The sequence below is a fragment of the Balaenoptera physalus genome, assembly GCF_965194825.1.
Source record: "Balaenoptera physalus genome assembly, chromosome: 7".
NCBI lineage: Eukaryota > Metazoa > Chordata > Mammalia > Artiodactyla > Balaenopteridae > Balaenoptera > Balaenoptera physalus.
The window spans coordinates 99,124,655-99,140,780 of record NC_138886.1 but is presented as its reverse complement, the minus strand read 5'-3'; the positions used below and the strand labels follow the sequence as shown (position 1 = coordinate 99,140,780).

General features: G+C 36.4%; 1 protein-coding gene across 2 annotated transcripts in view; it reads right to left on the bottom strand.

The window, feature by feature from the left end:
* LOC309665114 (serine/threonine-protein kinase MRCK alpha-like) overlaps positions 1–3,726 on the bottom strand; it is a 49,286-nt gene extending 45,560 nt beyond the window's left edge. Inside the window, exons 1-2 of one of the 2 annotated variants that reach the window (XM_082471288.1) lie at positions 3,029–3,726; positions 2,523–2,653 (exon numbers count right to left, since the gene is read on the bottom strand). The gene's annotated coding sequence lies outside the window, so the exon portion shown is untranslated. The remainder of the gene's footprint in view (positions 1–2,522; positions 2,654–3,028) is intronic. The other variant, XM_082471289.1, reaches the window with a different exon arrangement.
* Between the last annotated feature and the right edge of the window lie 12,400 nt (positions 3,727–16,126).

Below are 16,126 nucleotides of genomic sequence, written 5' to 3'. Positions count from 1 at the left end.
ATATTTAATGTATATATTAGTTTCAATCTGATTCACATGCCTACTTTTGAGCAAATGTGTGAACTGAGATGCCCTATGCATAAGATGAAATAACATATTTATTCTGAAAGATTACACAGATGTTCTTTGATAGCTTTTTACACTGTATCATTCACAAACTGAGAAATGTTTAAATAAAGTATACTAGTCCTATAACTGGAATCCTGATGGAATCTTGATTGAATTGATACATTATCAGTTAAGGGAGAATTAATATCTTTATAATATTGAGTCTTTCAATCTCGGATTATAGTATAACTCTCTATGTAACTTAGGCCTTTTCAAGTGTCCCTCTTTAAATTTTATAATATTTCTTCCTAGAGGCCTTTTAGCTATTGTTAGATTTGTTTCTAAATACTTGATTTCTTATGCTATTGTAAATGGTGTGTGTTTAAAAAGGTAATTATTTAATATTTCTTCTTCATATATAGAAATACATTTGATTTGAGTATATCAACGTGATATGTATTTATTTCTATATATTGACATTGGTTTTTCTATTGTCCAGAAAAAAGTCCACTCACAACTATTTATTGGACAAATATTTACTTCCAGAGTTTGCCTATCCTGAATTCCTTATGAGCCTACTCCCTCCCCTCCAGAATATTCATCAGCTGGCACAGGCCCAGAGTCATGGGACTCTAATCCAATCCAATGTGAGCCAAAAAACTGTGGCATGAAAGGAAAGGGGAACTCACACAGGTAGAAGCTCCACTAACTCATTTGCATAAGAAGTGGCTTCTGTTAAGACAATAAAATACCCCTTCAGTTAAAGGTAACATCCACAGTTGTTTTTTTAAATTAAATTCTCATATTATTAATACCCTCATAATGAAAAAAATTTAAGAAATCCATGTATTGAAAAGGGTGACACATTCTTAGCTTCCAGAGTCATGGGCAAATGTCAGGAAATCTTAGTGGAGAACAAAAAGGTTAAGAGATAGTTGAAAATGGCTTAAAGCGGGCTCGCGGAGGATGAAGAGCGGAGGAGGATGAGGGGCATCGTGATGCAAGTCTGAGGGAGTCTCCCATGACGTCTCCGCAGCTGCGCTTTGCCGTATCCCACTCTGCCTCTTACAGCTCTGAACACACGGACCCGTGTTGCCTCGACTCTGTCCAATTTGAACAACAGCCGACTTCCCCATCGCCAGAGTGGTTTGCCTCATGCTGCAACACATGGGAGCATTCCAAAACTGGGAAGTGTCTGGTATGAATTGAAAAATTTTACCAATGACAAACATGTTTTTACGAAATATATCATGATGCTGAAAAAAAGTAGTTCCACTGAAAGATTTGACAACTGCATCAAGGTTTGTTTCATAAGGAACCCAAATAATGGAGCAAATAAATGTGTATATATATTAACTTTCAATCTGATTTACATGCCTACTTTTGAGCAGATATGAGAACTGAGATGCCCTAAGCATAAGATGAAATAACATGTTTATTGTGGACGATTACACAGATGTTATTTGATAGCTCTTTACACTGTATCATTCACACAATGAGAAATGTCTTTTCCTTTTCATGTTTAATAAAGTATACTGGTCTTATAACTGGGTCATTTGCAGCATATAAAGCTTTTGGCTTTAAATAATTCAACTTCTTGCACTGAAGTTGATCCACATGTTAACGATTACAGTTAAGTGAATAAGGCTTTAGGCATGAAAGTGGCCCTCAGAGGCTTATGTTTCTTCTCATCTCACTAAAATGACTCTTTTGGAGCACGTTTATGTAAGAAACGGATGTCATATATAGTTTTTCACACTGGTTTGAATTTTCTTTCTTTTCTTCCTTTTACTCTCCAATATTACACCACCTCACCTACACTGATGTATTCATTAGCTATGTTTATTGTCTATTTGTATGATTATCATCCACAGTGTTGGAGTTTAATTTGCTCTATTTTTGTGGTAAGAATGAAACAAACTGCTTCACTAACCAGCAAACAGAATGGAGAGAGGAGCCCTTTAAAAAATATACATGTTGCAATATACAAGTTACAAGCTATAATTAAAAATATGAGAAAACCAACCTCAGTAGACCCTTTAGAAGTTAAAGGTCTATGGGAAATAGGCCACATTTTGAGTTTACCTCATTCTATTTTCATTCAAAAATTTTTTTCCTACATATACGAGGTGTTTCTTACTAGAGGATTTTGGGTGCCTGTGAATCAAGGAAATTTTGCAAATAAGGAGAAAACAACAGAAACTTCATTCACAGATGATTCAGTTTTCAGTATTATTGATACCATTTTGTAGAGATGCCAGAATCAATTAAAGCCTGTTGAAAGTACATATGTTAAAAGTAACTAATTGCTTTCAAATTTTCATTACTTTTCACTTCACAGAAAAAAACTATTCTTTAAAAAAAAACACTAAACTTTATGTCATAGGAAGAAACTAAACACATAACTATGCTTTAAGTACTTTGCAACCAGATTATAAATAAGTCGTTTTAAAAATGGTGTCAGTCGGTCTCACCAGTTTAGAGTGCTTGGAGCAGCCTCTGGGAGGATCTTTCTGGAAATTCGCTCTCTGTCGAAAGCCGGCTCCAACTTAAGCATAGCTGACATATCCAGTTTATCAAATCGCTCCATTGCCCCTGGCATTTTCTACAAAATCAGATAAGAAGGTTTTGATTTCCATCTTATATTTACAAAATTTTAAATCACTTCTAGAAAAACTTAGGAGGTGCTGGGGACCATTAGTTTTCTTGAATAGTGAATAGAAAAACTGATTGTTAAATTGTATTATTTTCATTAAATTTGGGGATATTATTAAAGATTCATATGAACAGTCTCATTTTTCTGCTTATAACTACGATAGATGCCTCCCCTCCCAAAAAAGCAGGGCTCATCTCTTATGAAAAGGCATTTTTCAGGTTGAGATCTAGACAAATTGACATTATTCAGCAACTTTAGTATCATCATTTTTAGCTTTCCTTTTTTCCATTCTATGAGTCTTCCTGGGCTGTGACTGACACTCACTCTTGCTCCTTTAACCAAGCTGGAATTTCGTAAAGACTCCACTTCTTTGGTTTTTTCTAAGATCAAGTCCTGGGCATCCTTTTCATCCTTGATGCTGCAATATAGAAAGAAAAAACAGATATAAAATGCAAACATGGAAAAAAATTAATCAACCTAAATGAGGATATGAGAAAGATACATGACAGCAAATCTTAGCATAAGACTGTTTAAGGAGTCATAACAAGTAATTTACGACCAACAGAAAAGAGTAAAAATCTAGAGATGCTACCAAAATATATAGCCCTGGATTTTCACAATGCTCTTAGAAAATGTGAAGTGGCTGGCTGGATTTAAGAAACATTGAACAGGAGTAGACGAATTCCTAGGTTCAGACCACGTAGTTGGGGAAATCATTAATTCAAGGCAAAGACAGTTTTATGGACTTAATTAAGAAATGTCACTATTCCGAACTGTTTATTCTTAATTAGAGATTAATGTAAATATTAATGTAAGCATTGAAAATCTACACTACACCCATCTGTAAAATAGCTTACTGGTAAGCATTACGTACAGTCTACACCACTTATTACTATAACAGCCTTAAACCTCCGTTCCCAGAAGGATTGCTCAGTTAATGAGATGGTTAGTCCCATCACTCCCTAGCAAGTTCTGTGCTGGCAAATAAAAACTCAGGTATAAAAGAGAACGAAAGAAAATTGTAGACATACAAAGAGGTAGAAAGTTTATAACACACAGACTTTTCTGAAAGAGTTCTTCCAGGATGTTCTCTATTGCAAAACAAAAGCTGAATTCAAGAGAGAGGGAAACAGGATACAAGAACAGTGGCAACAACTATAATTGTAACTTATGATTAAGTCTAATATACTGTCAGTAAATTATAATCTGGATCTAAAATCCCATATGATATCAGCGTTAGATCTGGAGTGGAACTCTCAGAGTTCTGGGCCAAATGCAGGGAGAACACAAGAGCCCTACTCTCACTGGCTCCACTGGCCATTCAATCTTCGTGAAGCAGCAGTCGTCATAGAATAATGACTCTGCTGGATCAAAATCAACGCCTACCAGTAAATAAGCAAATTCTTTGAGCACCTTAGAAAAGATGTGCCCTATAGAAACAAATTACACAATTTTGAATATTTTTATTGTTAAGGAAAACTTAGAGCATCTTGTATCCTTACAGTAAGAGGTAATATCACAGATTCTCATATCACTGAACTTGAAAAATACATTTCTTCGAATCTGATCTCCAGAAACTTTGTTAGGCTCAATTATGATGTTTTTGTATTAAGTGTGATTATAGTGGAAATTTTTGAAATAAAGCTGCATCTCACATATACTTACATGTGATACATGATATGAAGGGCTTTCAGGAGAAAAAAATATTTCTTGTGTGGCTTCCCTGCATGTTAATAATCAAAGAAGCAAACTTAGCACAAGCTTGAACAAATTCTTATGGAATTTAAAAGGAAATAACTGCCTACGAACAAATCACAATTTAAAAAGTTTAGGCAAAACACAAGACAAACGCAAACCAAAATACGTGCAGGGAAGAAACAACAGTGAAACTAGTATGGGCATTGGGTCACATATTCCTGGGAACCAATTTGGTTCTAGCTGCTAGGATTTATGTGAACCTAAGTATATTAAAAGCATCTCTGGGGACTTCCCTGGTGGCACAGTGGTTAAGAATCCACCTGTCAATGCAGAGCGCACGGGTTTGATCCCTGGTCCGGGAGGATCCCACATGCTGCGGGGCAGCTAAGCCAGTGCGCCACAACTACTGAGCCCACGTGCTGCAACTACTGAAGCCTGAGCACCTGGAGCCCGTGCTCCACAACGAAAGAAGCCACCACAGTGAGAAGCCTGCGCTCTGCAAAGAGGAGTGGCCCCCGCTCACAACAATTAGAGAAAGCCCATGTGCAGCAACGAAGACCCAACGCAGCCAAAAAATAAATAAAAATAAGAAATAAAATTTTTAAAAAGCATCTCTGAATTAAGACACAAAATGGAGTATTAATATGTATTTAACTGGCAGAGTAGTTAGAAGCATCTGAAATATATACATTCAAAAAATTGTGTGTGTGTATACATGCATCAGAAGATAGATATATAGACATATATATACATATATACACATAAACATTTTGCCCCATTTATTTTATCTCTTGTTCACTCTCTTTCTCCATATGTTTTTCTTTCTGAATCATTTGAAAATAAGTCACAGACACTACGTTTTACTACCCCTTAAATACTTAAGTATAAGAACACTTCTTACATACTCACAGTACAAAAATAAAAACCTGGAAATCCAACATCGACACAACACTATTAACTAAAATATAGATTATATTTAAATTTTGTTAATTTTCTTTATATATGTGTGTGTGTGTATATATATATTTGTACATTGTGGACACACAGCTTTTTTGTTGTTATTGTTAAATACACACCAAAAAAGAGCTTACAGAAATTGTCTTAATTTTTAATCTCAGTCAAAACTTTAGACTTGATAATTCAGGAAAGTGAGCTGAAGAATGTTTAAGAGTAATAAACACATTTAATTTCCTAATTCATTAATTTCATGATGTATTTAAATATAGTGCTACCTGTATTTCAAAGCACCATTTCCTGTTATAATTTGTAAGAAAAGAAAATAGAAATTTAGCTAAAAAAAAAAGTATTCTTTTGAAAGCAGAAGCCCTGAAACCCAGCTCTAAATATAAACACTATTTAGCATATATTTTTAAAAAGTGTAATTGAGTTATTACTGGTAAATTAATAGGAAAAGAACTGCAGACGTGGGCCTTAAGTACCTTCCTGAGGCATTCTGTAGGGGCTTAAAATCATTCACCCTACAGAATAAGGGCGTTCTGTCCTTGCTCATAGTGACACAAACAGTCCCAGGGTTTCCCCTCCTGGAGATCTTGGTGGAGCAGGGAGGCCTGAAAGTCTAGCTCCAAGTCCTGCAACTGTCCAAAGGAGCTGCCGGTGTGAGGTCAACTGCTGCTCCCTGAGGCTGGAAGGGTCCTGCCCCAGGATTCCAAGGAAGGCACTGGCCTCAGTGGCAGTTAAATGAGAAGACCTAACTGTACAGGCTTGATGGGCATCCATGTATAATGGCCCATCGTGTGGGAAAGGAGGAAATCCTTCCCTGGATCATAGGGTGGGAGAAATCCAAAAGGGCATTCTGGTGATGACATTGTGATACTGAATCATTCAACATAGCCTTTGAACTCTGAACTTTCATATACATACATATATATACAAAATATATATGATTTTATATATATATATAAGACAAGCAGAAATTGCTGTAAGTCATTTCATAATTTTTTTATTCTGTTTTGTTTTGTTGAGATATTTCCTTTTGGTAACCATTAATTTTGATAAAATTTCAAACTTGCAGAAAAGCTTAAGAATAGACAAAGACATCCTGTAAATTCTTTATCAAATTTACCATTTTAAACATTTTGCCCCATTTACTTTACCTCTCTCTTACTCTCTCACTCCATTTGTTTCTTTGTTTTGTTTTGTTTTTTTCTGAATCATTTGAAAGTAAGTCACAGACATTAAGCTTTATTACCCCTGAAATACTTAAGAATAAGGACACTCCTTACATAATCACAGTACAAAATTAAAAACCTGGAAATTCAACATCAACACAACACTATTAACTAAAATATAGCCTCTATTCAAATTTTAATTGTCCTAATAATGTCCTTTGTAATTATTTTTCTCCAGGTTCAGGATGGAATCCAGGACTGCTAGCTGCATTTAGGTGACATCTTTAATCTGGAGACGTTCCTCAGTTTGTCTTTGTCTTTTATGACTTGGAGACTTTGACAAATACAGATCAATTATTTTCAGTTTGGTTTCCACATGATTAGATCCATGTTAGCAGCTTGGAGAGGAATTCCATAATACTGACGTTCTGCCCAATTGCACCCTCTAAGATGGCACAAACTCCAACACCATGCGCCCCAGGGACACTTGATGTCCATTTGTTGGTGATATTAACTTTGGGTAACCAGATTGTTTTTTTACTGTAAATTTTCTGTTCTCCATTTCTAACTAATAAGCTGTTCCGTAGGAAAATATTTCAAAACTAAGCAGTTATCCTGTTCCTCATCAAACTTTCATCCACTGATCATTCTTACCTGAATGTTATTAATATGCTCTGAAGACAGGTTTCCAATGCCATCATTCCTTCTACATTTGTTAATTGGCATTCACTATAAGAAACAGCTTTTCCTTTTCTCTCACTTATTATGTATTCATTAATTTATTTATACCTGAATATACTAATGGGCTCTGATTTCATCTTATTCCTTATTTATTTTGATGCTCAATTGTCTCCTGTATTAGTCAGCTCAGGGTACTATAACAAAATACCATAGGCTGGGTAGCTTAGACAACAGAAATGTCTTTCTCACAGTTCTGGAGGCTACAAGCCCAAGAACAAGGCATCATAAAAGTAGGTGTCACCCTGAGCCTTCTTCTTTTGGCTTGTAGGTGGCCGCCGTCTCACTGTGTGCTCATATGGCCTCTTCTTCGTGTGTGCTTGGAGAGAGAGAGAGAGCGGTTTTGATGCCTCTTATAAGTGCCTCACTCTCATGACCTCATCAAACCTAGTCACCTCCCAAAGCCCCCACCTCCAAATCCCATCACATTGGAGGTTAGGATTTCAACATATGAATTTAGGAGGGGAAAATATATTGATCCCGTCTGGACAATTATCTCCTATTGGTCAGAGGGAAACACTTCAAGCTGACTCTTAAGTCCTTTTCACAAGCTCCAATATTATTGGAAGGCTTAATTGTTTTCTGGCATAAGATGTACCAAGGTCATCTTGTTCTTTCATTGTCCTAGATATGCAATCAAGAATTTTCCAAGGACCCCTGTTTCTTTTTATGGGGAGTGATATTTAGAAAACAGCACACTATATGTGCTGTTTGCTACTGGCTTATTGCTCATTGCTACTGGCTTATCCCTGCTCTCGGTCCTCTCAGCAGAAAGAACTAGGTGAACATGCAGATATATGCACACACATATACATATACGCACACACACATGTACGTATACAAACATACATATACACGAACACGTACCACTCAAATACACATACCCATGTACACACACATGCTTGTACGCATACCACACATGCACAAACTTATATATACACACACAGACACAGAGACACAGACATATATACATGTATATAAGCTTTGTAAAACTAATAAAATGAAACACAAAATAGACATTTTAAATCTGATTCCTGAACCTGACACTATCACAGAAGCATATCTCTTAGGAAATGGAGTAGGAGCTAGACAACATGGTGAACAAACCTCATAGAATCAGGAGTCATTGACTCTTACCACACCTGTTCACCTGAGAAGCAGCTGTGAAGCATGCTAAGCAGAGTGGCAGCTGTACCTCTTAGCTATACCTTGAGTCTTAAATGTTCTGTGTTCAAAATCTCTACTCTTATCGTCACAAAGGTCATATTCACATTTACTTTAACGTTGGAATAAATATGGCTATATAACAACAACTCTTAATCTGTGAAACATAGAGATGAATACCTGTTTTCCTTGGGGACTTTGCTAGTGCAAAGCCTTCATTTGGTTGGGCTCATACTGAATGATGCACAAAGAGGCAAGTAGTGGATCAAGGGAAGGCAAGACTCCATGGGACACAATCTAGTCTCTTAATCTCAACTCTAGACCATGAGGAAATTCTCATTTAAATGAGAATTAAATGCAGTTAATTCAATGCTCTTAGCTATATTAAATTAATAGGTAATATTCTATATTATAAATCTCTTTTATAATGTAATCTTTGAGGGCAGGATTGATACACTCATAGCATTTTAGTGGACCTTCTGAAATCTGCTAAGAGAAGACGGGAAGGCAGTGTGAAAGAATGCTGTATCAAGGCTTGCTGAATGATGGATGTTATCAATGAGACCATCCAGTGTGGGTCAGCTCAGGGACACTCCAGATGATGGTTTCCAAGACAAGAGTAAATAAGGACCAGTTGGTCTGAAAAGTGTAATTGGAAACGGTTCTATATACGTCAAATTGTTTAAGAAAATTAATTAATTCAAGGAAGATAAATGATTACCTGCCACCATATGAAGTTTTGCTTGTTAGTGAGGGATTACACACATACACAACCACACACAATATTATTGAAAAAATTTTAATGATGGTTCTTTCCAGAATACTGTGTTCACTAATACATCTGGATAAGAGGAACTGTGTAGAAATCGTATACAAACTCCTCTAACCTCTTCCAACAAGCTCTAGTTTCTCCCCATCTTAAGCCAAAAAGAAAAATGATAAAACTTCAGCCCTCAGCTAAGTTTACCCCAGAATGACTATAAAATAAGACTAAAATAGCATAAAACAAAAATCCAGGTCTTTGAAGTCATTTGAGGACAGCCAAAGCCACCAAGATACCAGAGTAAAGGGAAATACATAGAGTGGGTCTTATATTCACCACAACCCTTTCCTTCAGAGCATTTGTTAGTTTGCCATTCTGTGCACAGACACAAAACAAAAAATAGCAGCCCAGAGCTTACAGCAATCTCACTGGGCTGCAGGAGCTGATGGCCAAAATTTGAGAAGAAAGGGAACCAAAGAGGACTTGACATTCTGCATGCAACTTCCTTCTGCACAGGGCATTTGATAAATTCTAGGCTGTACGGATGGATCAAAGAAGACAAGCAAAAAAGCAGTTTTAAGAGACTATAAAATGAAAGCAGAGTTTCAGCTGTTTAATGGTGCTGGAGAAATGGAAGTTGGAGTTCAGAGCCTATCAAAGAGCAGAAGTCCTGGTCAACATTCGAGGTTTTCATTTGAGACCTCAGAAAGTCTTCACCATGGGAGTCAGAACAAACTAGAAAATGCCAGCTTTAACAATGTCTGAAATACCATCTGAACTGGATTCAGGTGAACTACCCACTCTCTATCTGCCTACCAGCAGAAAATCCAATCTAAGGAAAGACAGCTTCATCCTGAGCCTCTATAATTGCTTATGAAATTTCTCTTATTTAATGAAAATGCAGTGCACTAAGAATTCCAGAAACATGATCAGGTAAACAAAAATACAAAAGTAAAAACAGACAATAGAGAAAACCCACAGGTAAACCCTATCTTGTCATGTCTCCAATCCCGCAGAGGCCAGCTGCGAGTCAGAGTTTATTCAGAAATGCACTCGTGAGCAATAATTATGGAAGGGAGGGTACAGGGGCAGTACTGGGAAGAGAGAGAAGTTGAGTCATCATGAAGACCCAATTATAGTCTAAACTGACTCCATGGAGAACTCTAGACCAAGAATGGGCTTTCTGAGTTGTGTCAACTTGCACAAAGATAGGCAGGCATTTATGTTCCTCATCAGTCAATGGATGTGGGCTCCCCTAGGGTGGTAAGACCTTGGCAAAGTGGTTCTACATCTACAGCTGAGGCAATCCCTGGAGTTACTGAGAGCTGAAAGCTGTCTGCTGACAGAACTCCGAGCAGTGGAGCCAACAAACGTTTCAGTGAAGAGGGAATGTGGGTACACATCACATGTTCAAGAGGACGTATAAAAGATGAAAGATAGATAAAACTAAACTGGGATTTAAAAAAGATGTCGTGTTATTGGGACCTACGAAAAAACAGAAGCCAAGACAAGATTCAATGTGCAAGATATTTATTAGGAGGAACGCTTGTAAGAGTGTATTAATCATGTTTGTTATTTTCTATATTTTATGATGCTTTGATATCTTGAGGCCTTATGGACCCAGAGAGAGATTGACCCTTGCAGGGTTAGCTAACTCCTAGAGATAGCAAACAACTTGCCTGAAAGCATGCCTCTGGTATGCAAACCAACTAATCCAGAGCCTATACTCCCAACCACCTCCTTTATCTAATTCTCACACACACCAAGCCAGTATTCCTCCTGCCCTGCATCACCTCCGTGCCAGGTACCAGACAACTAGGGATGACTTTTATAGCCCAGAGTCCACCAAAATCATTCAAACTATCCAATCTTAGACCTGCTCAGATGCTTAGCCTGTCTTACCTTTCCTCCCCATGAAACCACAATAAATTCTCTGGCTCATGCTTTCGCCTCTCCTTCTCCCTCCTGACTGACCCTGGTGCTTCCCCATGTGGCCCTGCAGGGCACAGTATGCTCCCTCCCCTTGGGAATTTTAAGTAATAAACTCCTCCTTCAAGGCAGTCATCAGTCCATATCTGTCATCTTACCATACCTAATTAAACCAAATCCAAGCTACCCACCATAACAGAGAGGAAATGGAGAGGGACCCTGGGCGAACCCAGATATGACCACAGGAGAAGGAAAGAGAGAAGGAAGGAACATGTGTGGAAGGACCTTATACTGAAGTGCAGTCTTAAGGTATGCCTGGCAAGGATGTCGGGGATACCTTAAGGCAAACTTTCCTGGCAAATGAGTCCTCCATCTCTCAGAACCATCCTGACCTTGGTATTCCTACAAAGCTCACTGTCTGGGATCAGCCTGTGGGAATCACAGCCCCAGTACAAACACTGTGATGAATTTAGAATGCAGCTGCTGAGACCAATGGTCAATTAAATATAGTCCCTACTTTGGGAGGTAAGAGGTGCATTCTCATGGCCACAAAAAATGGTAATTCTAGAACACAAAACATGTAACTTGAAACAGAGATTCAACAGATGGGATATTAGTGAACAGGAAAATGGGTCAATAAAATTTTTTTCGATAGAAAAATTATGGGAAGGGAGAAGGAAAATACAGAAAGTTTGAAGACTGTACATGAAAAGCAGTGAAAATGTATAACAAAAATATTTATAGTACAAGAATAATGAAGAGGGAGAATTGGACAAAAGTAGTATTAGAATAGGTACTGACCAAGAATTTTCCAAAATTAATATCAAGTGACAAATTCAGAAAGCTCTACAAACCTCAAATCTGACAAACAAAAAATAAGCCAAATCTAAGTTTATCTTACTAAAATTGCCAATAATCAGTGACAAAGACGGGGAAAAGAATCATTTTGCTTTCAAACAGAAAACAATAACATTTTTCAGAAAAATTATGGGAGTATCTCTCTCATTATTTGGTCAATAAAAGAACAACATTTTTTAAGTGCTTAATGAAAATAACTGCCAGCTTACAATTCTATACCCAGTAAAGAATATACTTCAAAAAAGAATGTGGTTATACTGGAGATATAATATGGAACATGATGAGTATCGTTTACATGGCTGTATGGTATATTTGAAAGTTTTTAAGAGAGTAAATCTAAAGAGCTCTCATCACATGGGAAAAAAAAAACATTTTTAGCTATATGAGATGATAGATGCTATCTGTAACAATTACAAATTCACATACTCTTTCACTCAGCTATTCCACATATAAGAATTTATACTACAAATAAACCCTCAAATGTTTGCAAGAATGTACGGATAACATTATTATCCATGGCTTTTGTTTAAGGACAGTAAATGGTTAAATCAATTTTCATACTTTGACTCAATGGAATACTAAGTGGCCATATCAAGGAAATGATCATGTAGTGATAGATTGATCGCCACTATACTCTTAAGTGAAAAAAACAAAACATATAACAGAATACACAGTATGCTATCTTTTGTGAAAAGGAGAGTATAGAAGTATATATGAGTATTTGTATCTTCCCTGAATGTATGCATAAATTTTCTTTGAACAAATATGTTACAAATTAATAATATTGCTTGCCAGCAGGGAATGGGATTGATTAAGTGGGAAACAGCAGAATAAGGGAGATTTTTCACTGTATGCTCTTTTGTAACTTGTAAATTTATTATCTATTCTGTCTATTAATTTTTTTTAAGTAAACACTGGAAGTTTCCAGTTCTGGTAAAGATGGAGCAAGCACGCTCCATCTTATTGAAGGTAAATAAAATCCTAGGGCAGAATAAATGGAACAGCTATCTGAGGACTCTGAAATGTAAATGGTAAAAGGTAGATTGAAGAAACAAACCAGAATCCAAGTAAGAACAATCCAGCAGTGAGGTTCTTAGATATTTCCCCCCCCCCCGCTTTGGTATCTCCTGACCTGAATTCAAAGTCAGCTTGAAACCTGAAATTGCACACAAGGTGTAGAGAGAATGAATTCCAAGAGAAGCCTTTTCTTTCTGATCTACCTTTAACAATAAAGAAGGGTGACTTGTGGGGGAGACTCAAGATCAAGAGGTGAAGTCAAGGGCCAAGGAGAGTTATTTCTAGACCTTGAAACCTAATTGAGGAACCCCCAATATTTACCTGGCTAGAGTTCAGAACGTGTATGGTAAAGAGACTACTTTTTTACCTTCCATTTTATCTCGTTTTGAATCACAATGTCTAAAGCTTCTATCCTATGCCTGCTATCATGCCCTTGTATAATTCCATTCTGCTGAAGGTGGGTGGGCCACGTGACCTGCTTGTAGCCTATAGAATATGTCAAAAGTGATAGCATGTTACACCTGTGACTATATTGCCTTATATAAAATTCTGTCTTGCTAGCATAGATTCTCCTTCAGAGCATGATGAAGTAAGTATCCATGCTGGAGAAGCTCACATGACAAAAGCAGATGGCCTATAAGGTCTGAGAGCGCCTCCAGCTGATAGCCAGCAAAAGTCATATAGCTGCAAGAAGATACATTCTGCCAACAACATGAATGAACCAGAAGTAAATGCTTCTCCAGTTAAGCCTCCAGATGAGAATACAGCCTGACCAACACTTTGATTGCAGCCATATGAGACACTAAGCAGAAGACTCATCTAAATTTTATCTGGACTCTCCTGACCCACATAACCTCTGAGATAATAAATGTATGTGCTATTTTAGCCACTAAGTTTAAGGCCATTTGTTATGCAGCAATAGAAAACTGAATATAGTGGAATGAAATGCACTGAACCACAGAGAGAAAAATAGATTGGAAAACAAAAAAGGAACAGAGCCTCAGACTTATTAGACAACATCAAAGTGTTTAATATTTGTGTCATTGCAGTCTTAGAAGAGAAGAGAATGTGTGCAGAAAAAAATATTTTAAGAAATCATGACTAAAAACTTCCCAACATTGGCAAAAGACATAAACTTCCACATTGAAGAAACTCAGTGAATCCAAGTAAATCCTTACTCAGATACATCATGAGCAAACTGCTAAAAAAAAAAAACCAGAGAAAAATAATGCATAACACAGAGAGAAACAGTGATTTGAATGATGACATGTTTCTCATCAAAAACCATAGTGGCATAATTCAAAAAGAGTTATGTACCACAATGTTCATTGCAGCTCTTTACAATAGCCAGGACATGGAAGCAACCTAAGTGTCCATCGACAGATGAATAGATAAAGAAGATGTGGCACATATATACAATGGAATATTACTCAGCCATAAAAAGAAATGAAACTGAGTTATTTGTAGTGAGGTGGATGGACCTAGAGTCTGTCATACAGAGTGAAGTAAGTCAGAAAGAGAAAAACAAATACCATATGCTAACACATATATATGGAATCTAAAAAAAAAAAAAAAAAAAAAAGGTTCTGAGGAATCTAGGGACAGGACAGGAATAAAGATGCAGATGTAGAGAATGGACTTGAGGACACAGGGAGGGGGAAGGGTAAGCTAGGATGAAGTGAGAGAGTGGCATGGACTTATAAATACTACCAAATGTAAAATACATAGCTAGTGGGAAGCAGCTGCATAGCACAGGAATATCAGCTCAGTGCTTTGTGACCACCTAGAGGAGTAGGATAGGGAGGGTGGGAGGTAGATGCAGGTGGGAGGAGATATGAAGATATATGTGTATGTATAGCTGATTCACTTTGTTATAAAGCAGAAACTAACACACCATTGTAAAGCAATTATATTCCAATAAAGATGTTAAAAAAACAAAAAAAACATAATGGTCAGAAGACAGTGGAACACATGTTATGCTAGGAGAAAAAAATCCATGTGCATGTAAAATATTATTCAGGAATGAAGGCAATAAAAAGATATTCTCAGATGAAGGAAAATTAAGAGAATTTGTCACCAGCAAACCCACTGTAAAAGAAATGCTGAAAGAAGTTCTTGTGAAATAACACCCAAAGAAAATATAGAATTTCAGGAATAAGAAAAGAGAAAAAGAAATAGTATCTATTTAAATATTTTAAAATTTTCTCTGCTTAAGTTCTTTTAAATATGTGTGACAACTAAAATCAGAAATTATAACATTGTCTTATAGGATTTTGAATATATGTCTACAACATAAATGGGGGAAAGTTAATGGACTTTTGTTGTGGTAAAGTTTCTATATTCAACTTGAAGTGGTAAAATGTAAAATTCTTAGTATAATAATAAATGTTAAATATGTATATTTTAATACCTAGAGCAATCAATAGAAAATTACAGAAATATTATTTTTAAAATTCAATAGATAATTTTAAATGGAAACCTAAAAACAATTCAAATACTTCAAAAGAAGTCAAGAAAGAATAACCAGGAACAGAAAACAGAGGGAATAAACAGAAAACAAGTAATAGGAGAGTAGACCTAAATGCACACATATCAATATTATGTTATATGTTAATGGTATAAACACACAAATTAGAAGACAGAGATTGTTGGAATGGATTTAGAACTGACTGTATGCTGCTTGGAAGAAATGCAGTTTAAATAAATGATACACACAGGTTAAATGGGAAAGGTTGAAAAAAGGATAAACCATGCAAACACTGGTGAAAGCAGGAGTGGTTACACTAATATCAGACAAAGTAGATTTCTGAGCAAGGAAAAACAGCATGAATAAAGAAGAACATTAAATAATGACAAAAGTGTCAAATAACAAAGAATATATAACAATCCTAATGTGTATGCATCAAACAACAGAGATTCAAACCGCATGAAGCAAAAACTGAAAGAATGGGCAGATCTACAGTTACCGTTGAAGACTTCAGTATTCCGTTCTCAGTAATCAATACAACAATCAGAGAGTAAATCAGCATGAATATAGAAGAACTGAACAACATCATCTAACAACTTGATCTAATATTTATAGAACACTTCATCCAACAGGAGCAGAATTTTCATCAAGAGAGATCA